Source organism: Mustela putorius, unplaced genomic scaffold (assembly GCF_011764305.1).
Source record: "Mustela putorius furo isolate JIRA1106 unplaced genomic scaffold, ASM1176430v1.1 tig00003854_pilon_pilon_pilon, whole genome shotgun sequence".
NCBI lineage: Eukaryota > Metazoa > Chordata > Mammalia > Carnivora > Mustelidae > Mustela > Mustela putorius.
This window is the reverse complement of record NW_025422006.1, coordinates 10,639,107-10,662,943: the sequence shown is the minus strand read 5'-3', so window position 1 is coordinate 10,662,943 and position 23,837 is coordinate 10,639,107. Positions and strand designations below refer to the sequence as shown.

Genomic DNA, 23,837 nt, shown 5'->3' with positions numbered 1-23,837 from the left:
GTTGAACATAAACCAGAGCATTAGAACTGTAAAGTGAAAGGATTAATAAAGCTATTACAAAACGGGTGCCTTAAGAAATTTCCTACTTGACACAAAGAAGGGAAATTTGTTTTGGTAGCCTCAAAGGTGATTCAATTTTATTCTTCACAAAACCTAACAAAATTTTATGTATTTCCATTGCACTATGTAGAGGTATAAACTCTTTCATAGTGTGTGGTTCCGTTTATGGGACATTTTAGTGGTTTGTTCTTTTCCCTCTTTTCCTCAGAGACATTTCAGGTCATTATATAGATGTTACTATATGTGTGTGAGTGTGTGTGCGTGTGTGTGTGTGCGTGTGTAAGCTTTACAAAAATCAATGAAAATACTTTCTTAATATTATCAGTTTTAAAATTCTCAATGCTAATTGCAATGAAGTCAACATATCCTGACGTAGGATGATCAGCTAATCTAAATATTTGAGAAAATGCCAATTTATATCTTCGGCACCCAGCGTAAGTATGTGTTGAATGAATTAATTAGCTACTACCTAATTAGTTGTTTCATATTATTGCGTTACATTTTGACAGAAGACACAGACCAGCTTTCTAATAATACATTTATTTAGTCAGGTGCAAAGGGGAAAAGATAACTGATGAAATTTGTGTTTGTATATTTGTAGTCCTAACTCTGGTAATGGAAGATTTGGAACAATTCTGAACAGAGACACTCTTGTGAAAGGAAGAAAAAAGTCTATGTGCCTTTTTTAAAATACAACAACGTAAGAGGAACATATAGGTTCATTTTGTTTTGTTTTTGTGGTTACCAGTAGCACAAGTCCAGAGGAATTGCTTTATCTCCCTGGATTTGTAAGGTACTGGCTGACCTTTATAGCAACAATAGATGTGGCCCTTGTGGAAGAATTGAGAACAAAAAGAAGAAATTTTTTTTCAAAGTTAACTTTCAGCTATAACTCTAAAAGATAGTGAAATTCCCAAATATAAAAAGTAACAAAAGTCAGTAATCATATAGGAATATTGTTGTTAGTAATCTGTTGGAAACTTCCTCCACCCACACAATCAAGTGGATTTGTGGAAATAAAAGAAAGCATAGCATATGTTATCATTAACAGCTGAGGGATAATCAGGAGTTAAATGTTTTCTGCATTTGAAATGCCACATACTGCAGCCTTGGAGACATGACTCACTACTCCTGCTGCTTTTATAAGATGAGTCACCAGCTCCAGCTCACTTTACTGAGAGAGACACCAAAAAGTAAAGGAAGAGAAGAAAAGAGAAAAAAAGATCGCAGAAAGCAACCACTATGTGTTACATTTTCAAAGCCTATTTATTTTTACTCCTTTAGTGTAGGCCTGATAGGGAAGAGGAAGCAAAACAATGAGACAACATACGGTGTCTCTCACACACATTATGTGTTAACAGAGCAAAAGTATATGCCTAAGACTCCATCCAGCAAAAGATCTGGTTTACTAAGGGATTTCCTCGCACCCCTTTATGTTAGGCTCTGTTGGATGCATTACTTCTCGTATGGAGAAAGACATATATTCAGAATCACCAAGAACAGCATTTCACTCATCCCAAACTTTATCCACATCCAGACTTCTTCACTCCTGCTGTCCACAGTCCATGGAAACATTGCTTTAGTTGGCATTTAAAATGTTCTAAATGGGTTTTCCCTTTACCTCTGGATATGTCAATAGTCAATTATCATACGTGCACACACAGACTGAGTTACTAGGGTGATGACGATGGTTAATACTCAGTTATTCCCAACAGAAAAAATATATACACTTTTTAAATTTTACCTGCTCAAGGTAATGAGGTCGTCACATGGATAGTGAAGTTCATATGAGTGCATCTTTATTGGACCTCACTTAAGGAAAAACAGACAAAGTTAGCTGTATAGAACAAGTGGAGGGAACTTTGTTTTCTTAACATCAGTGTGGGAGGCTGAGAATGTGATGGATTAATATTTGATAAGTTTATCTTGCTAAGGATTCAGCAAGAAAAAATGAAAGGAATCACCCTGCCTCCCCCCCCAAAGTAAACCATGATTGGAATTCCTGAGATTGGAATTTCCTTATCCCGATGGACTTTGGAAAGAAAAAAAAAGTTTCTCAGTAGGTCAGGTCCCAGCAAGACAATTTTTTGGGTTTTGGATATCCAGGCACATCTGTAGCAGTGTGTTTCAATGTTTAGGTCAAAATCATTAGTAGAGTACGAAGTCGATTTACTAGTACTGACTGACCAAGATTTAAAAAAAAAAAAAAATAGGAGAAACTAGACGAAAAGGAAAATCATGGAAACTATCAGAGTGTGCCATATATTATAAAGTAAATACTATTTTATGAACACTTAGCTTATGGTGATATGTATATATATTTATGAGTGCCCGATGTAAAGATGTAAATGTATTCCGACTGAATGTTATGTTGTGTTTTAAAAAGCTTGAAAAAGATTGAAGATGAGGAGTGAAGTACACATACCCCAAAAAAGTAGAAAATATGTGTCTTCCTAGTTATATAATCGAGAGAATACAATTATATCATAAGGTGCTATGTATACATATGAAGATTGAAATATCACTTGTATTATCCAAAAAATGAAAACAACCCAGTTATCTATCAGTAGAGAAATTATCCCAAAAAATGATATAAGAGGAACAAACTAGGTTAATAAACTTGAATCCATGCTAAAAATGTAATGTTAATCAAAAAGAGCAGTATCCTCTGAAGAAAATGATTTAAACATCAAAACAATAGTATATATTTTAGAAATGCTCACATATGAGACATTACAATAGCGTGATTGAGAAGGACAATTACAGACTCTGGGTACAGGTTAACCCCGAGGAGAAAGGAAGGTGAAAGCCAAAGAGTAAGGGTTTGTTCACCATTTTGTTCACCATACATACATCGCTCTCTCTCTCTTTTTTTTTTAAAGCATTCTGAAATAAGTAGCATTTGTTAAACTTAAGTGTTGGATACAAAGGCGGTTACTTTGTTACTTTCTGTATGCTTAAAAATTTCAAAATTGTATGTTTAAAGTAATCGGACATTGTGTCGAATGTTTCGTCCAAGGTCCTGTTTGTGAGATCCAACCATGTTATGGCAGATATCATTATTGTTTGTACATGTATATATATCTATGTATATATACATATACATATATATGTGTGTATATGGCTTTTCATTATTTTCATTGTCCTATGGTATCCTGTTGTATAACTATATCACGATTTTTTAATCTTTTTTTCTAGTCAAATATTGGATGTTTCTAATTTCTGGCTACTACAAACATGTGGCTGTAAGTATTTTGTGTGTATCTTCTGATCCTTTTGCTAGTTTCATAGGATATGCATACATTTAGCGTTAGTCAGGACTGCCACATAGTTTCCCAAAGTTGTGCCAACGTACCAACACAGCAGTAAAGGAGAAATCTAGTTGTTCTTTAGCCTTCTCAGTATTCGACATTGTCTTTGTTCATTTCAGCAACTCTGGTGTTATGAAGTAGTATTACTTTAGAGTTTTAATTTACCATTCTCCATGACTAATGAAATTGAACATTTTTTAATGTTGGTTATATGTTATATATATTGGTTATATGTTATATATATATATATATATATATCCAATAACCAACTTATATGTATCCAATAACCAACTAATATGTTGGTTATTGGATATTCTTTTTTTGGACTGCCCGTTCAAGTTTTTGGCCCATTCTTCTAATGGACCATCCACCTATTCCTTATTGATTTGTAGAAATTACTTTTTTTTCATTCTCTGTACAATGTTCACAAACAGGCAAAACTTTCTACTTCAATTTTTTAATATTTTAAATTTAAATAAATTTACTTACACACACATGATATGCACAAAATAATTGGTCTGATCTAAGGGAGTAATTGAAAGATTCTTAGTCATGGGAGAAACATGGGTTTCGACTTCTCTAAAGCAGATAGTCGACTTGAATCTGCTCATATACATTTGTGTTAGCATGACCACAGCAACGGTTGACGTTGGGGCATTAATTCAGTTTCCACTACTAAGCTGGTCGTTAGCAGTTGAGATCACTGGGGAAAAGAACAAGGTGGTCCCATTTCCCATTTCACTAGATTTTCTGAAACTTCGTATTCTGGTACGATCTAAGGATAAAAGAAAAGGTGCTGAAAACTCATTTATGTTGGGCTTACTGCTTTGCTCCTGGTGTGAGTTTGGAGGTAAAGGCTAATTTTATTTATAACTTAGATGAATGCTACATTTTTTTTCTGTTTAATTCCAATGTCCACCAAACAAAAACAGCTAACATACTTAGGCTTGGGTCTCTCTGCCTTTCTATATTTTCTTCTGTAGTTGAGAAATCTTAGAGAAGACAGAAACTCAGATTCAGTGGTGGCTTAGTATCTATTCCTGTGTGACTGAGGAAAAGTCAGTAGATGATTTGGTGAGTCATTTCTGACACTTCCGTCCACAGGATCATGCTAGAATTAGTGACTTGATGTTGCAGAAATCTGTCTTATCTTTGCATATGGAATCCTTCTTCCTCTCTTTTTATCCTAAAAAATAAGAGAGAGAGAGTATAACACTGTCACATTGGCTGTTGTAACTAATTTTATTCCAATAAATTTTCAAGAAGTTTTGGAGGAGGAAAATTAAGATGTGTGTTAAGATCAGGAGGTCAAACTCTGTTTTCTAGGCTCAAGGAAAGCAATGGAGTTATTTAAAGCCAAAGTTAGGAAATTTCAGGTTTCCTAACGCCAGTTTAACTACCACACATTTTGTACACAGATCCTTCTACAGCTCTTAGTATTTTGTGCCATCACAGTGATTTTCCCTTCTGTGTCAACACACTTGGAGCAAAACCTTTCAGTGGCAAAAGAAAAAAGTAGGAACTCATTGCATAATAATATTTGTATGAGCAATAGATACTTCTTAACTCAGAAGCCCAACTGACAAGACACTCATTCATTGCTGCTAGAAATACAAAACAGCACAGCTTTTTAGGAGATAGCCTGTCAGTTTCTTACAAAATTAAACAAGATCTTTTATAACCCAGCAATTGCACTCCTAGATATGTACTCAAATGACTTGGGAAATTCATGTCCACACAGAAACCTGCACAAAAATGATTCTAGCGGTTTTATTTACAAATGCCAAAAACTGGAAGCAACTGAGATGTCTTTCAGTAGGTGAACACATGAACAAACCCTTTCATGTCCACACAATGGAATTTTACTCAATGATAAAATCAGGTGTTAATCCTGGAGAAGACCTGAAAAAATCTTAAATACATATTGCTAAATGACATGAGGGGTTTGAGAAGGCTCTATACTATACGATTCCGACTACATGAGTTTCTCGAAACGCAAACTGTAGAGACAGCAGAGAGTCTCATAACTGCCAGGGGTAGGGAGAAGGGGAGAGGGAAGGAGTAAGTGGATTTTTAGGGCAGGGAAATTCTTTTGTGTGATACTGTAATGTTGCATGCATGACATTATTATTATATGACATTATTAGCAAAATCTACAGAACTATACAGCATGGAAAGTAAACCCTAATGTAAAAGTAGGGCATTAGTCAATAATAATGTATCAATATTGGTTCACCAGTTATAACAAATGCACCAGACAAACACAAGATATTCATAGTAGAGGACACTGAGGGGCACCTAGGTGGCTCAGCCAGTTAAGCATCCACCTTCAGCTCAGGTCATGCTCCCGAGGCTCTGGGATCGAGCCCTGCACTGGGCTCCCCTCTCAGCTGGGAGCCTGCTCCTCCCTCTCCCTCTGCCCCTCCCCTGGCTTGTGTGTATGCTCACTCTCTCTAATAAATAAATTTTTAAAACTTCTAAAAAAGTAAAATAATAGAGGACACCAAGGCCAGTGGTAGAGGGAATAGAACTCTCTGTACTTTCCATTATTCTGTAAATCTCGAATTTCTCTAAACATGACATTATATGGATAAGAGTTTTGGAAGCATCTTGGAGAGAAAGTGGCTTGAGAAGAACCTAGGAGCTAAGAATGTGGGGGAAAGTGTAGGCAACTCTTAGATATTTGCATATACTTGCATAACATGTGGGAAAATGGGGAGCGACAAGATCTTAATTGTGATGTAGAATTAGAAAATCGTAATGTATTTTTAATTGAAAATCTATAAAATCATTAAAGGAAGAGAATTGAAGTAACAGGGGAAACAGGATACTGAAAGAACAAGCTTCCAGAAGCTTTTGCGGAGACAGAGCTCTGGTACGGAACAAGAGTTACTGCCCTTTGGGATGAGGGATATCTCTTCCACAGAGAAACTCCTCATAGTCTCCTTTTTTGATCATTTGATGGGAGAAAAAAGAGGAACACTGAGTCCTTGGGTAGAACAAATGTAGTCCTGCTGAGGGGCAGCGACAGAGAAGTAGTGGCAAGAAACCTCACCTATGTTCAAAGGGAAGACAATACAAAGACACAGGGAGAGGACAGCCATCTACAAAGAAAGAGCATTTTGGAACAAGTCCATGCCTCACGGCCCTCAGAAAAAACCAACCCTGCCAATACCTTGATCTTCGAACTTCTAGCCTCCAAAACTGTGAGAAATTAAATTTCTGTTAAGTCTATAAATTTCTATTACAGACTCACTTAACCAAGTACCTGCTTGATTAAATGCCCTCATATAGACTTAAAGCCCCACTAGCATATGATTAATAATTTTTTTCCTTGTAGAAAATTCAGTGAATTAGCAAATTGTGAGTGTTCGGTATTGTTTTTTGTAATTCCTGCTAAATCTATGAGCCCAGTGTCCAGAGATAAATTATACATATATTATAATGGAGATAAAATGTAATGTTTAATGGATTTCTGTGAGAAATTTCTCTTTGTTTGGAAAATATTGCTACTTGCCTCTTACTTAATCCTTTCCAGTGACCCTCCCTCCTTGATGTAGCAGAGTTGAGACTAGAGAGTCCTGTGGTCTTAAGGAAGACAACGGATGGGTCAGAATGCCTCCCTCATGACGCCATTGCCTCGTCATGCCTATAGAATTATAGCTAAAGATCAACAAATCCTTTAGTGTGCATCCCCAAGAATGTGAGGTCCAGAAACTTCTTACAGTTGAAAAGAAATTTATCTCACTGATGAAAAGTGAAGATAAATTTTGTTTGTACTCTTTTAGATCAAACAAATAGCTGGACAGTAAGATAAACTTTTGACTGATCTTTATCTCCTGGTGTCTTGAAGTATTGATATTATAAAAATTAAAAATATTTTGTCCACAGTAAATGGCTATCTCTAATTTTGACAAAGTCCTAAACAACCTCTTTCACTTCCTTATTGCAAGACAGATGTAACTTAGTTTAATGGTAACAGATAATGCTTGGGTTTTACAACAACACACCACCTTTTTTCTCCATGCATAATAATGGCATGGAATTTAAGACCAATTTTCATTATGGAATGATTTGAGATGTCTTGCAATGCCATAATTGTAAAAAAGAAAAATAAAAAAAACTATGGGAAGTGACTTCTGTGTAGCTAGCTAGTATATAAAAACCATCTTTGAATTTTTTTAGATATTTTATATTTTTTATACATCCATGTAAATATGGAAGATCATGAAACTGTCATAAAATAAGCATCAAAATATAAGCTAAAAGGGGGGGAAACGCTGCACACATTTTATAACCAAGATCACATCTTTAAGCTCAAAGCCAAACATGCAAATTCTAACATTTTCCCTAAATCTGCTACATAACCAGGAGTCTTTTGGAAAGACTAAAAATAAGCAAAATGTGAAAAAAAACAATTCTAAATTCCTCATGTGATAGCCAGATTCAGAAGAACCCCAAGAAATTTAAATGCAGCTAATGAGTGTACAGTGCACAATCTGAGAGAATTAAAGATCCTTACCCTTCCGATGAAGGGCACCAATGTAGTTCTTCTTCCTCTCTGAAACTATATCCCTGTTGCCTGGTTAAGGTCTTGCATTTTTAAGAGGCTGTGGCAGGTGCTTGCAATATGCACATTGAGGTTTAATTTCCATCTGGGTGAACAAGAAGTCAGCTGCCTGGGGCTGAGGCATATTTGCTGTGAACACAGGTAAATTTGTTTAAAGTACTCTAAGTGTCAAGAGAATAAGGGCTTAGTTGGGTGGAGAGAGAGCACAAAAAAACTCACCAGGATTAGAAATGATGGGTTAGGCAAATACTCTTTACAGCACTTGATATTTGCAATATGGAAATGAAATGAAGATCAGAAAAACTGCCTCATGGACTTCTTAAAATTTAGTATCTCCTCAACTTCCTTTACACCAAAACATCTAAGTTACATGTAGCTTGAGTGTACTGAGTTTCATATCACCATGAGATTTTTTTTTTTTAACTCTATAGATGGGGTTTTGTGAAAATAAGTACTGCTTTGAAGGGAGCTGTTGTGTGGCGAATGTCACTACCCTAAGAGAGACTTTCTTAGAAAATGAGTGAGGAGTCCATTTTGTGAACAAACCTGTTTTGCTGAAGGAGTTACCAAAGTTCAGCATGTGTAACTGCGGTTTGATGAGTCACGACTTTAAAATTTTCCCCAAAGTGTTGAAGAAGGGGAGGGAGATTTGTCAGGGGAGAACATAGTCCTGTCAGAAGGTAAGTAATATCAAGCTAATATCATTCCTTTGCTTGGAATAACTGTATTTTTCACTAATAGGTAGTTCAGTGGTAATGTGGCAGAGGCTTAAAACGGAAACCTGAACTCTTAAAAAAAAAAATTTTTTTTTTTTTTTCAAATGACTCATGTCTCTTCAAGGAGAAGTGGTAGAAAAGTCACATTTTTCCCCTTGGGAGGGCACTCCAAACAGCTTAAAGCACTTATGTCTTAAAGAAACCAAAGTGCTTCATGAAGTACAGTAAAGTAATCTCAGCTATCTGAACACATTATGTTTTATTTCTGCTGGCTTCGTAGAGACTTAGAAAAGACATTAAGACTGATGTGGGGGGCTAGTCATTCTCTGGCTTGGAGCTTCTCTCTGTTGGAATCCTAGTCAGATTTTCAGACCCAACTTAACAGCCAGTCCTCTACAGCGAAACTTTAAGTCTCTGTAGAAAGGAGTGGTAGCTTCTCTGGAAAGCAAACAGTAGTACGTTGGCTGGATCTTGAATACAGAATCATTTCATTTGAATTTTTAGTATGCCTGTTTTTAATATCATCTCTCTCCTCTCCTAGACTAAGTTTCTTCAAGATGAATTCTGACTCATACCATAATTGTCCAGAGGGCTTTGCGCATTTTAGGAGTACACACACAAAATTTAAAACATATACTCAGTTATTTGGCAAAATGATTCAAATCTAACCAGTCACAGGTTAGGTCTCAAAAAAAAAAAAAAAAAAAGTTAGCTATCACATGTATTAGCTGCTCTTTCAGGCATGGGGAATTTGGTTAAAAACACCACCAAAATTTACCACCCTCACAGGACTTAAAGCTAAACACACAAGTTGCCCTATGTTAGAGAATCTGTCCTGGGAAGGGCGCTTACTGTTCTTTGCTGTGTGGAATTTCTGAATAGTCTACTTACAAATAGTGCAGATTTTGACATTGTACTTTGACCTCATAAGGTGATTTCAGTCAGCAGATTATACTCTTTTAAGCATAGCCAATATCTTCCATAGACGAACAAGCAAAAAAAAAAAAAAAAAAAAAAAAAAAACGAGAAGTTTGATAACCTAAGGCAATAATAGTTAATCTATGAAGGCATCAAAATTCAATTCTCTGCCCCTTGTGGCTCAGTCAGTTAAGCATCGTGTCCCTTCAGCTCAAGTCGTGATCCCAGAGCCCTTGGTTCAAGAACCACATCAGGCTCCTTTCTCGGTAGGGAGTCTGCTTCTCCCTCTCCGTCTGTCCCTTCCCCTGCTCACTTGCTCTCAATCAAAAATCTTTAAGGAGGAGCAATTACAAGAGAAGGGATCGGAAGACAAATCAATGAAAGCCAGCTGTAGCAGTTCTTCATAGCAGAGGGGCAAGAGGCCAGACTGTTCCAATCCCGTGTAAAGGGCCAGAGAGATAGGAATAAGGAATTACTAATACGTATTGAGCTCTTGCAGTAATGGCACGTAGGCTTTAGTAGGGAGGAGGGTTCGAGACACAGAGGGAAGATCTTAGCAAGGTAAGCACTGTGGGATCCTTAGCAACCCACAAGGGAAAATAACATTAGGAGCAAGGGACACTTTTCAGCTAGCTTGTATCATTTTACTATTTAATGAACCTCTCCTTAAATATGAATAACAATTCTTAATATATAATAACCTCACCTTAATATAACTAATATTGTCAATTTGTGTTTTGGGATTAGTTAGGATTGTTAGCTTAGAAGCTGAACCCCCGGCAAGGTTAGTCAGAAAGAGGAATGTGTACGAGAAAGATACTAGGGGGTCTTGGCAACTCATTCATAGATCTGGCCCTCAGACTCTTAGAAGTAGGAATTAGGATGCAATTAGAAGTTTCTTTCTTTCTCTTATATCTGTATTAATCAGAGTAGCTCTTCTCCTAACAGAAGGAAACTTGACAGCCAACACTTTTGTTGTTCACACTTCTGAATGCCAGAGAAGCATTGTTTCTTCTCCTGTTTAGGAAGGAAAATCCTGGAAAAGTGTTCTGATTGGCGTAACTTGGATGAGTAGCCTATATGTAAATTGCCCGCTGTGGACAGAGAGCTGATGTACTGTGACTGGAAAGCCCTGCTAGTGCTTGTTGGTTGGTTTTATCCAAAAGAAGATACAGCTGGGGCGCCTGGGTGGCTCAGTGGGTTAAGCCGCTGCCTTCGGCTCAGGTCATGATCTCAGGGTCCTGGGATCGAGTCCCGCATCAGGCTCTCTGCTCAGCAGGGAGCCTGCTTCCTCCTCTCTCTCTCTCTCTCTGCCTGCCTTTCTGCCTACTTGTGATCTCTCTCTGTCAAATAAATAAATAAAATCTTTAAAAAAAAAAAACAAACAAAAAACAAAAGAAGATACAGCTGTTCTTAACATGAGGAGGAACACTTCTTAGACAAAATAACAAATGTCCACAACGTTCTTTCAGCATTGGAACCCACTGTCTCGTCCTCAGTACTTCTTTTATTGTGTGGAAAGGCTTAAAATCTGTAAGCTTCAGTCCAAACTTAATTGCCTTTATTTTCCCCTTAGTATAGCTGAGAAAAAGTCTTCTGAAGTCTCTATAGTGATTTGTGGATAATTGGGAATTTTAAAATAAGTAAACTTTTTCTACATTGCTCCCATCAGAGCACAGAACAAATTCTTCTTCTGGTACTGACTTAATCTGAAAAAAAAAAAAATCAAATCCCACTTACAGTATAAATATCATCTCATTATTTGAGCATCCAGGTTAATTGGTTTAATGTATATGCATTTGATATTTTTGCAAAAGTGGTTCTGTACCCAGTTGTCACGAACAGCTATAATATGACAAAATTTGAAAACTTATATAATGAAGGCCTTTTTTTTTTCTTTTTCTTTTTACAATTGTCATAGAATCTCACTCCTTTATTTTTTGGCTTAGTGAAATATTGTGAAGATGGAGCAAATACGGTTCGTATCCCTGCACAAGCACTGACCTGATCCTTTTGTTGTTCTTAGAGTTTGTTACTCTGATCACAATCCTTTCCATTTTATAGCAGAGCACTGTTCGCAGAGTCCCATCATGTTACCAGGTTGACTGCCGTGTACTTTTTTAGTTCAGCTCGGTCTAACATAACCCAGCTTTTGGGTTAGAGATTGACTGACTTGGAATAAGGTATGCCTTATCATATAGGCATAGACAGAGATTAAAAGGTTAAAACTGAGTTTTCATGTACATTCAGCTGCACATTCAGGTGGAGAGCCCTCAAAGCTACCAAATTTGAGATAATTAGAGATTATTAAAAGCATGTTTTTGTTTCATGGCTGGTCTGTAATGCCTTTAGTCTCTGCTTAGCTTGCTGGTCCATTTGTAGTCAGAGGGGAGAAGTATTCATGTAAGGTTTATAATATATCCCAAATCTGAACAATCCATCCTAATAACAGACACATAGAATGTCCATCATATTATACTTAGGAAAACCACCACTTTTCATTTGGAATCTAGGATTTATGTTCAGATGGGTTCTTGGAATTCACACTTAAGTCAATGGTGCATTTACCAGGGGCGTGTAATTGGCTCAGTCAGTAGAGCCTGCAACTCTTGCTCTAAGTTGGAGCCCCACATTGGGTGTAGAGTTTACTTAAAAAGAAATGCTTTAAAAAAAAAATAGTGTATTTACCAAAGGTACCGATTCAAGTCATTTTGTAGTTATAACTCTAAATAATATATATGTCATTGATAGCTCCAGAAGAAGGTTTGATCCAGGTTCTGGGAACTAGAAAACAATTGCCCAAAGCCTTGGAAGCTTCCTGTGCAATATTACATTTAGACCTCCTTTAAAAGAAAAACAAAATCTAACTCAAAATATTTATTTTGTTTTAAGATATTAAATATTCTTCTGTTAAAAAAGAAAGTAATCTTTATATGGAGATCAGCACTGAGATTATTAACCAACATCCCTTATCTTAAAACTTTCTTTCTCTCTCAATGGTTGACCTTCTCATGTTGTTCTGTTGATGCCTAAAGTAATGACCCTCTTTCACACATATTCATAAATGGTGATTTCACTTATAAAGGAAAATGATGGCTTTAGGTAGAAGTCTATAGAAGAAAACTGGTGAAGGTAGGTATATAAATATATATATGTCAAGAATATGTATATATATATATGTTATATACAGACATACAGACATACATACATACATGTATACATAAAGTGAAATAATGAAATCATTCCTATTTCTAATTGACCCTCTTAAGCAACCTCTCTGTTCATTCAAAGCCTATTGTCCTGATTCTGACCTAACCTTCAAATTTTGCAGTTTCGGGAAGAAACTCTTTCCCTCACTGCCCTTTCTGAGGAAAAACACAGAACGCATTTTTAGAAAGTAAAAAAATAAGAGTTTCATCTGTTGCCTGACCTGACAAAAAGACCTAAAACAGGAAACTAATGCAATGATTAAATATTATTTTTGTTGTTTTATTTTATTTTGTTTTTCTCATCCCATAGTTAAGAGCTAAGATTCTGAGGATTTGCCTCTTCCTCACCCATTCTGCGTCCTCAGGACCACATGCATCCTGATCCTGACAAGACCGGATTCCCTACCATTTTTCAAATAATCTCGAGTCCCCATTGGGCATATTTGCTCATCATGTTCCTAGTAAAGATGCTTCCTCTTCCCCACCACATATGTATCTATATTCTTTCAAGTCCAGCTGCAATATACTGTACATTATACTATATAATATACTAATATACAAGTGCACGATATACTCCTTAACTTTCTAATTCAGTCCTTGGAGTAACCAATCACATTTTTGTTTATATTAGTACTTAGCAGTTCCATAATCTTGGAAACTTCTTTAGAGCATCCACTGCCCTTTTAAGACCCCTTTAATTTAAACCTTAAAAAAAATCCTGCTGGAAATCATGACCATCTCCGTTTTTCTGCTTATAACAATGAGATGAGGCTCACAGAATTTCAGACATTATTTTTTCTAAAGGAAAAGTGAATTAAGTGATAATAGTTTAGGACTACAAATGCATATCCACCTACCACATAGAACTAGGCTCAAAATAAAGCAGATGTTTGAATTCATTGTTATACACACAGAGACTGTGGACTCTGAGAAATGAACTGAGGGTTTTAGAGGGGCGGGGGGTAGGGGGATGGGTGAGTCTGGTGGTGGGTATTACGGAGGAAACATTGCATGGAGCACTGGGTGTGGTATGTAAACACTGAATTTTGGAACACTGAAAAAATGAAATAAATAAAATTTATATATATTTAATTTTTTAAAAAATAAGGAAAAAATTAGAAAACTATAATTAAGGCCTAGGAAGAAGATTGTACTGGGCCACCTGGGTGGCTCAGTCAGTTAAGCGTCCAAGTCTTGATTTCAGCTCAGATCATGATTTCGGGGTCCTGAAATCAATTCCCATGTCGGGCTCTGCACTGGGTGTGGAGCCTGCTTGGAATTCTCTCTCCCTCTGCCACTGCCCACCACCCCCCTCTCCCTCTCAAAAAAACAAACAAACAAACAAACAAAATACTGTACTGAACTTCTTTTTTTTTTTTTAATGTTTTGGGGGTTTTTTGTTTTTGTTTTAATTTTTATTTTTTTTTTAATTTTTTTTTAGTGTTCCAGAAGTCATTGTTTATGCACCACACCCAGTGCTCTATGCAATACGTGCCCTCCTTAATACCCACCACCAGGCTCATACCCCCACACCCCTCCCCTCCAAAATCCTGTTTGTTTCTCAGAGTCCACAGTATCTCATGGTTTGTCTCCCCCTCCAATTTCCCCCAACTCACTTCTTCTCTCCATCTCCCCATGTCCTCCATGTTATTCCTTATGCTCCACAAATAAGTGAAACCATCTGATAACTGACTCTCTCTGCTTAACTTACTTCACTCAGCATAATCTCCTGTAGTCCTGTCCATATTGATACAAAAGTTGGGTCTTCATTTTTTCTGATGGAGGAATAATACTTCATTGTATATATGGACCACATCTTCTTTATCCATTCATCCATTGAAGGGCATCTTGGTTCTTTCCACAGTTTGGCGACTGTGGCCATTGCTGCTATGAACATTGGGGTACAGATGGCCCTTCTTTTCACTACATCAGTATCTTTGGGGTAAATACCCAGTAGTGCAATTGCAGGATCATAAGGAAGCTCTATTTTTAATTTCTTAAGGAACCTCTGAATTTCTTTTTAATGAATTTGATGTGAATATATAGTTACTTGTGTGGTTATCTATGTAATTACATGTTTGATATCAATCTCCCCCAACAGACATTAAGTCCTTGATTTATTTCTTACTAGCTTCATTTATTAGCACAATGCTTGGCACATAGTAGGCACTTAATAAATACTTCTTAAATGAGTAATGACCCATGAGTTGCCTCTATATTAGAATGAATTCATTTGTCCAAAGAATTCTTTAGTAGTAAGTAGTTAGGAAAATCTGGCTTACTCTCCATGATTGGGAAGCTGATAATGTTCTCGGCAGTAGCTCAGAGGAGATCTCCTGGGAGTGCTTATACAGGATAAAGGTGAGCCAGTACTGTCTGCAACATAATACAATGGCAGTTCTATGACTGAACAACAGATATGGAAAGTTGGTCCCTTGAAATCAATTCTAGTTTCAGTTTCTGCATTCTAACATGTGTCTCCCTTTCTCATCTTAAAATGAAATCCTTCCGTATCAGTGATATGATGACAGTAAGGAAGACTGGCTTTCTTGTTTAATAACCCACTGGAGACCTGCTGTTAGCTAACACAGTTTCTAGTGATCAGAATAGGAGTTAGAATGATTTCATCGCGAGGGGCGCCTAGTGGCTCAGTGGGTTAAGCATCTGCCTTCAGCTCAGGTCATGATCCCAGGGTCCTGGGATCAAGCCCTGTATCGCTTTAGTTTCCTTGCTTGTTGGGGAATCTGCTGCTACATCTCCCTCTGTCCCTCAGTCCCTCCCCCTGCTCTTCCTCTCTCTTGAATAAATAAATAAAGTCTTAAAAAAAAAAAAAAATAATTTCATTGCAAGGGAAAATAGATATTTAGGTATATAAAGACAAACAAAAAACCCCAGCACTAGGAGGTAGGGGAGGGTGGAGAGGAACACACTGAGGGTGAAGCTAACAAAGAAAATAAAAGATAAAAGAAGCACTGTTAATACCTGTCTGACTTGAATAGGTTGGTGAGTAAATAAATACTTCACATGGGGCCAGTACAAAGATATTTGAAATTGAATGAGTAAGGAGGAAATTTAATCTATCATTATAAATCTGAATTAATCCTCTTTGTTTTTTTTAATGCTCTGGGTTACTGATGATATAAAGGACAGCTGCAGTCGGTGTTTTTTAATCTACCCATGACTATGAAACTCTGAAACATACATCTTGCTGAGCATCTGCCTAGGTGGGCTGGTAGAACGTAATGGCATGATTATTTTTATTTATAGGGCTGACTAGCTGACTCCTTGTGGCTGAAGACTGAAACTCAACAGATTCCACCCTCTAGGGTACACTTGGAACAAACAGATCCCTGAGGCCTTCTCGAACTTTCCTCAAAAGGGCAGATGGAAACCAAGGAAGATAGAAAGGGATGTCAGCAGCCTCATGCCTGTCTCTGACAACTTCCAGAGAAGCAGCAGCTCTTGTTCCCTGAAAGTTCTTACACTGAACTCCACGCTGCTGGAGTAAAAATGTCTTACCTTCTATAACAAGGTTTGATCATTTAAGTTTTAAAACGGAGTTAGTTCTGTTCTGCTGCTATACAGATGTGTGTGTGTGTGTGTGTGTGTGTGTGTGTATAAACATTTACTCGATGTCAAGGATCCTAAATAGCAGTTAAGTTACATTTTCTTTTTTTAATGAGTCTTTATTTTTTTAAGAGTTTGTTTATTTATTTATTTATTTGGCAGAGAGAGTGCACACAAACAGGCAGAACTGCAGGCAGAGGGCAAGGGAGAAGCAGGCTCCCCACTGAGTGGAGAGCCCAATGTGGGGCTCTATTCCAGGACTCTGAGATCATGACCTAAGCCAAAGGCAGACACTTAACCTACTGAGCCACTCTGGCGCCCCAGTAACTTACATTTTCTTACTATTTTTAACCAAATGGTAATCAACAGCATTGCATTTGGAAAAGTTTAAACACATTGGGACAGTAGACTCAGCTACTATATCTGGATTAAAAGGGGCTACAATTATCACATTATGTTCATTTTACTCTGCCTTCTGCATATAACATATAATACTGTATAGATTTTTTCAAGAATAATATGGCAAATGATTATTCAGAAAGGTAGGTCTAATCATGATCATTACTCGATTTAAGGCTGTTTTATTTAGAAAATACATTAGAACTATACTCACTAAAACCAGGAACAGTTATTTATTAATAATTTTCTGCATTTATTAGACATCTCAAAAAAGGCTTCAGACTACTTCCTTGAATGAAATACATATGAGTGTGTGTATATATATATACACACACATATACAATATTGTATATTGTATGAAGAAGTCAGAGTAAAATGAACATAATGCGATAATTGTAGTCCCTTTGTGATCCAGATCTAGTAGCTGAGTCTTCTGTCCCAATGTGTTTAAACTTTTCCAAATGCAATACACACACACACACACACACACACACACACACACGCATATATATATATATACATATATCTCCACTTATTTTGAGTGTAGATGATAACGTTGTTTCATGCCAAGGATTATGTCACTATGCCAATTAAGTATAGCATTGGTTTTCTAGAACTTAATCTTCTGACTACCTGATTCTTAAACTGGGATAATACCACCCTAAGAGCAGGGATATTAAAAAGAGCTTGTGGACAGCTGGGTGGCTCTTAAGTGGCTGACTCTTGATTTTAGCTCAGGTCATGATCTCAAGGTCCTGGGACTGATCCCCACATCAGTGGGAAGTCTGCTTGAGAATTCTCTCTCTCCCTTTCTCTCAGCCCCTCTCCTGCACATGCTCTCATATGTGTCCTGTCTCATAAATAAATAAATAAATAAATAAACAAACCTAGCATTTTGGTCTCAAATATATAACTATAAAAAGTCTTTTATTTTATATTTTTTAAGATTTTATTTATTTATTTGACAGACCGAGATCACAGGTAGGCAAAGAGGCAGGCAGAGAGAGAGAGAGAGGGAAGCAGGCTCCCCATGGAACAGACATGCAGGGCTCAATCCCAGGACCCTGGGATCATGACCTGAGCCGAAGGCAGAGGCTTTAACCCACTGGGCCACCCAGGTGCCCCAAGTCTTTTAAACCAAAGAGATAGAAGTGAAATCCTATCTGCTACATCTGTCAGAAGAACTCCTAATTAGTTTACTACGTCAGCAGTTACAAAACTTTTTTACATATATTTATTCCATCCTCACAATTATACTGTGGGAAAAATAAGGGGGGGGGGGTGATACTGCCATTGTACACATTTCAAAACTGAAGCCTGGTGAAGTTGAGAGTTAGCTAAAATCAATGATTAGTAACTAGAGGAGTCAGGACTTGAATTTATATCTTCCATCTTTGAGAACAGACCATGGTGCCTACCTTAGCTTAGATATTTGGAAGCATAAAATTACATAAATTCTAAATATAGATTGATAAAACATTACAGGATGCAAGATTATAGATTGACAGTAACAGCCAAAAATGAGCCAGTAATTTGAGGACTTTAGTGACAATGAACCCATATATGCTACCATTGAACGCTAAAAAGCCGGTAAACTCTCCTCTCTAAAGTCCCATGCTCAGAATAGGTAGAACCACAGGCATCTACTTTGTTTCCCCTCTGTAGGAGAGTGTGGGAACCTCAAAAGGACACGTATGTTTCTAACTGCTTCATCATTATTTAATTTCTGGCATGATTCTTGAAAAACCAGCTCTCCTGGAGTTAGCACTCATGGTGTGTTCATACTGTTCAAAGTTTTCTTTCTTTTTGAAATTTTGTTCTCAGTAATTTTTCATAACTGACAGTTGAAACAAAGCAAGATGATGAAATAATGAGACAGTTCGACTTATTCATTGTCATTATAATGAAGGGAATGCAATGTAAAAGCATTGTGCGCGCTTAGTTTTTGTCCATCTGAGATCTTTTCTCTGGGTTGATTGTTCCAGAGCGCTATTGTTTTTCATGATTTTCTTCGACTTTTTCTCTGAAATTCTTCCTCATTGAATTACCTTTTATTCTTCAGTTCTTATGTTGAAATCTTCTTTCATTATTTCTTTGCTACCATTCCCTAAAATCATTGACTATAAATAAATGCTTAATTTCCGATTATCTTAGAGTGTTTCAGAAACATAAATAAATAAGCTGACTCTCCAGACAGCTTTTTTTTTTTTTGTATTTTTTGGTTTCATGTAAGTTATAACCCCTACAAAATTGCCAAGAATAAGTTTTATCAATTGCAGCAAATGTAATAAAAAATGCCAATATTCCCACTTCAAAACAAACCAACCAGAAGAATACCAAAGCATAAACTGAGTCAAAGAGATAGATGTCGTGGTTTACTTTGATCTCTAATTAAATGAAATTCTGGATACTCGACTTCTGGATACTCTGAGATGTATTTAAATTACTGGTGATACTACTGACTAGAATTCATGTCTATTCATATTTCTTGAAATTTAGAAAATTTTATGATATAAAATACTTTGCTTGCATTGATGACATGAATGACATAATTTGGCAGAAATACTAACAATTCCATCTGAAAGTCTTAATAATTGTTAAAGAGCAAAAAGCAAATTATTTGATTCTCATCTATTTCAAGCTACTGATCTTAAGTTTAAAAAAAAATTATCAAGATGATGATACCAAAAGAAAAAACCTGAAAGCTCTATAGATTCTTGGATTAAAATGTAGTAATGACTTTTAAGAAATAAACTTTAGGAAACCATGGATTTCTTCTTAAGGAGATAAATTTAGGAAAGAAAAAGAAGCAACCCGATCTACCATGAGTTTATCACTGAGAAGAGAGGAGATTTCGAAAGTTCTGGTGGGTCACTGGTAGATTTCTTTGCCTAAGAGTGTGATCGCTCACGTAGCACAACTTCTGATAGAGAAACCATGTAACTGAGAAACATTCCAGGAAATAGGCTGTCCTCTTTCACGTGATACACAGCTGGTGTGAGGATGGCATAACTCCTCTCTGAGCGTATGGCAGGACATATGCGGAAAGTCAGGGAGTATCAGTCTACCAGGAGTTCTTGAAAGTATCTGGGTTGTAGACGGTTTCCTCAGGTGTCACCAACACAGAAAGCTGCTCTGATGAGTGAGTACAAATGCTGGGCTTGTTGCAACTGACTGGTCAGGGTGGGGCCGTGTAGTCACCCCAGTCAGAAACCACATCACACACCAGATGCAGATACCATGCCAGTTTTTGGCCAGAGTCCAGAATAGAGTCCTTAATAACATTATTAAGAAATCAACCTCTTCATTCACTATAGAGCATACAGTGTGAATCACAAATGTTCATCAGGGTGACTGATCCTTACGGACATTACAGGCTCTTAAATATTACCAACAGAGTTATGGTTGTAAAGGCGATTATGCTCCTTTAATATTTTGATTATGGAACTGGACACAAAGAAAAACTCATAGTTAGGAGTGAATTTACCTGAACTTTACCAATGTTTAATGAAACCCTGAGTTATGAAGTATTTTTATTTAATTATTTTTATTGAGGCTACAATATAAAATGTTAGATGAAAACTAGCAGTAGCAAGAAAAACAAAAAGAACTGAACGAAAATAGAATTCATAATCCAGTTTTACAGACTCAATCAAAGTGAATCAATAAGTTACAGAATAAAGCAATGGCATTAGGTGAAGATTTAAAGCTAAAATGAATCAAACTGCTTCCAAAATATACTTATTTCTCATATTTCCCATTTTTTTCTTAATTTTTTAATTTTTTTATTAACATATAATGTATTATTAGCAGCAGGGGTACAGGTCTGTGAATTACCAGGTTTACACACTTCACAGCAATCATCATAGCACAGACCCTCCCCAAGGTCCATAACCCCACCACCCTCTCCCTACCCACCTCCCCCCGGCAACTCTCAGTTTATTTTGTGAGGTTACAAGTCTTTTATGGTTTGTCTCCCTCCCGATCCCATCTTGTTTCATTTATTCTTTTCCTACCCCCCAAACCCCCCATGTTGCATCTCCCCTTCCTCATATCAGGGAGATCATATGATAATTGTCTTTCTCTGATTGACTTATTTCACTCAGCATAATACCCTCTAGTTCCATCCACATCATTGCAAATGGCAAGATTTCATTTCTTTTGATGGCTGCATAGTATTCCATTATATATATATATATATATATATATATCACCTCTTCTTTATCCATTCATCTGTTGATGGACATGTAGGTTCTTTTCATAGTTTGGCTACTGCGGACATTGCTGCTGCAATAAACAAACATTCGGGTGCACCTGCCCCTTCAGATCACTGCATTTGTATCTTTAGGGTAAATATCCAGTAGTGCAATTGTTGGGTTGTAGGGTAGCCCTATTTTCGACTTTTGGAGGAACCTCCATGCTGCTTTCCAGAGTGATTGTACCAGCTTGCGTTCCCACCAACAGTGTAGGAGGGTTCCCCTTTCTCCACATCCTCGCCAGCATCTATCATTTCCAGACTTGTTATTAGCCATTCTGACTGGTGTGAGGTGGTATCTCACTGTGGTTTTGATTTGTATTTCCCTGATGCTGAGTGATTTTGAACACTTTTTCATGTGTCTGTTGGCCGTCCGGATGTCTTCTTTGCACAAATGTCTGTTCATGTCCTCTGCCCATTTCTTGATTGGATTATTTGATCTTTGGGTGTTGAGTTTGATAAGTTCTTTATAGATTTTGGAAACTAGGCACACTTTTTTTTTTTTTTTAAGATTTATGTGTTTATTTGAGAGAGAGTGATCAAGGGGGGAGGGGCAGAGGGAGAGGGAGAATCTCAAGCATTCTCCCTGCTGAGCACAGAGCCAGATCTCAGGACCCTGAGATTGTGACCTGAACCAAAACCAAGAGTCGGAAGCTTAACTAACTGAGGCCCTCCAGTGCCCACCCTTTCTGATGTAGAACCTGAACATTATCCAACGAGAAATCCTGTCATTCATTCAAAATCAGCTTCCATATTTTCTGTCTTCCAGTTTTGCTTCAGGCCTACCTTAAGTAATAAGGACAAAAGATAACATTGACTGCTTACATACCCACTGCCCAGCATTATGCAGAAAGTTTGTAACATGCATTCCTGGAGGTAATCCTCCTCACAATCTGCAAACTGGATTCCACTATTATCCTTACAGGCAGGAGGCCTCACATTGGTTGGTTAAATAATTTGCTGAAAGTTCCATGGTCCCTAAATGGAAGAATTAGAACTTAACTGGGCGATTATTCCCTAAAGACCAGGCTTTGAAAAACTATGGCATAAACTATCCAAGAGCAAGCTTCTTTCTTATAGAATTTGAGTGTGAATGCAATTTATTTTTTTTAAGATTTTATTTATTTATTTGACACAGAGAGACACAGTGAGAGAGGGAACAGACTTAGGGGGAGTGGGAGAGGGAGAAAGAGCTTTTAAAATTTTTGAGAAAATAAATTAAACCGGGGCAGTAAAACTATATGTTTCAAACACACGCACACACAGTGGGTTTGTTTTTGTTTTTGTTTTTGTTTTTTAGCCATTTATTATAGAGGTCCTTAGACAAGTGACTTTACAACCAAGTTCCCTCATCTATGAAACAGAGATGGTGTCACTTACTTTTTTGTGTCTGCGTAAATGATGTAGAAAATGATGATTTAGCGATTCATAGACCTGTACCCCTGGGGCTAATAATACATTGTATGTTAATAAAAAAAGAAGAAGAAGAAAAGAAAATGATGATTTATGTTTTAAGAATGATGAGCTGATGAGGCTAAATAGGAGCTAAGAGCTAACAGCAGAGATTCTGGAATCCAGTTGTTGGACAACAATCTAATGTGTTACTTACTAGCTAACTTTCAACAAGTTTTGTTATCTCTCTGTACCTTAGCTTGCTGTCTATAAACTATACATAGCAGTTAGTATTCCATATAGTTCGTGGACGATAGGAGAAAATCTGTGTAGAAATCTGTGTAGAAAGTTTAACGTAGTTTCTGATACATACACATTTTTCAGTGAAGATTCATTTTTGTTTCCTCACATCAAATGGACTAAAGACTACATTGTAAAAATAAGAACAAAACTGCTTCCTAATTAGACCATATTAAGGAAAATGATTTATATAGCTTTGAAATGGGACAAGTAAACATTTTCATTCAGAAATGGTTATTTTACCATTTTGCATTTTTTTTTCATAGTGAAAATGAAGTTATGTTGGGGAGTAGATTCACTTTACGTACATCTTCGATGTTCTCGGAACTTCTCTGTTGTTAAAGACACAGGAGTTTGGCCCTTCAGGAGAAGAGAGTAGAAGGGATCTTAAGAACTGGAAAGAAAATAAGTGAACTGTTGTTAGTTGTTCTCCCAGTCGTGATTATAGGTTGCCATTCAGAACAAGCAAGATGTTTATATTATCAGAAGACTCTTTGTCATTTAAAAACAAACAAACAACAACAAAACAGAAAAGGAGGGAATACCATAAGTGATTCTATGAAAAACACTGATGGGCGCCTGGGTGGTTCAGTAGGTTAAAGCCTCTGCCTTCAGCTCAGGTCATGATCCCAGACTCCTGGGATTGAGCCCCACATCAGGCTCTCTGCTCAGCAGGGAGACTGCTTCCCCCTCCCTCTCTGCCTACTTGTAATCTCTCTCTCTGTCAAATTAAAGAAAAACACTGAAATGAAGAAACAGCATGTTCAGGGAAATTGCCAGTCATGCTGCAGTAATGGGAGCCCGGGAGAGGGAGAGACCACAGCGAGTGCTTCCTTCCGGGGCTGCAGTGTTTTAACACTGGAAACCAGAGGGGATACAGCTCTATGGCTGAGCTCTAAACCTGTCACAGCAGGTTTTCCTTTTGAATCCTGGTGCTGTGAAGTCACTTCCTCAGCTGGTTGTTATGGAATAATTATACTACAGAACTTTGAGAATCCAAAGCACATGGGTGGTAAAGGAGAGATGCGTCATCTTTATGTGTTTGCTCTAACAACCTTAGGATTCAAAAGAAGGGAAAAACAAAACGCCTCATTATCTGAACTGCGGATTTAGAAATGCAGGCTTCCTAGTTTACCCAGG

At 37.1% G+C, this 23,837-nt stretch overlaps 2 long non-coding RNA genes across 4 annotated transcripts in view; one reads left to right on the top strand and one right to left on the bottom strand.

Annotated features, from left to right (window-relative positions):
• Window positions 1–1,785: 1,785 nt before the first annotated feature.
• On the bottom strand, window positions 1,786–8,075 carry LOC106007479. Its single transcript, XR_001182232.2, has 3 exons — window positions 7,894–8,075; window positions 4,313–4,557; window positions 1,786–1,872 (listed from the first exon to the last, which is right to left on the bottom strand). It is a non-coding gene; the product is annotated as an uncharacterized LOC106007479 (long non-coding RNA).
• Window positions 8,076–8,535: 460 nt separating this feature from the next.
• The window catches only part of LOC101679630, a 118,842-nt gene continuing 103,540 nt past the window's right edge, over window positions 8,536–23,837 (top strand). For all 3 annotated transcript variants that reach the window (XR_001182233.1, XR_200683.2, XR_006601981.1), the window contains exons 1-2: window positions 8,536–8,621; window positions 16,052–16,316. This is a non-coding gene — a long non-coding RNA (uncharacterized LOC101679630). The remainder of the gene's footprint in view (window positions 8,622–16,051; window positions 16,317–23,837) is intronic.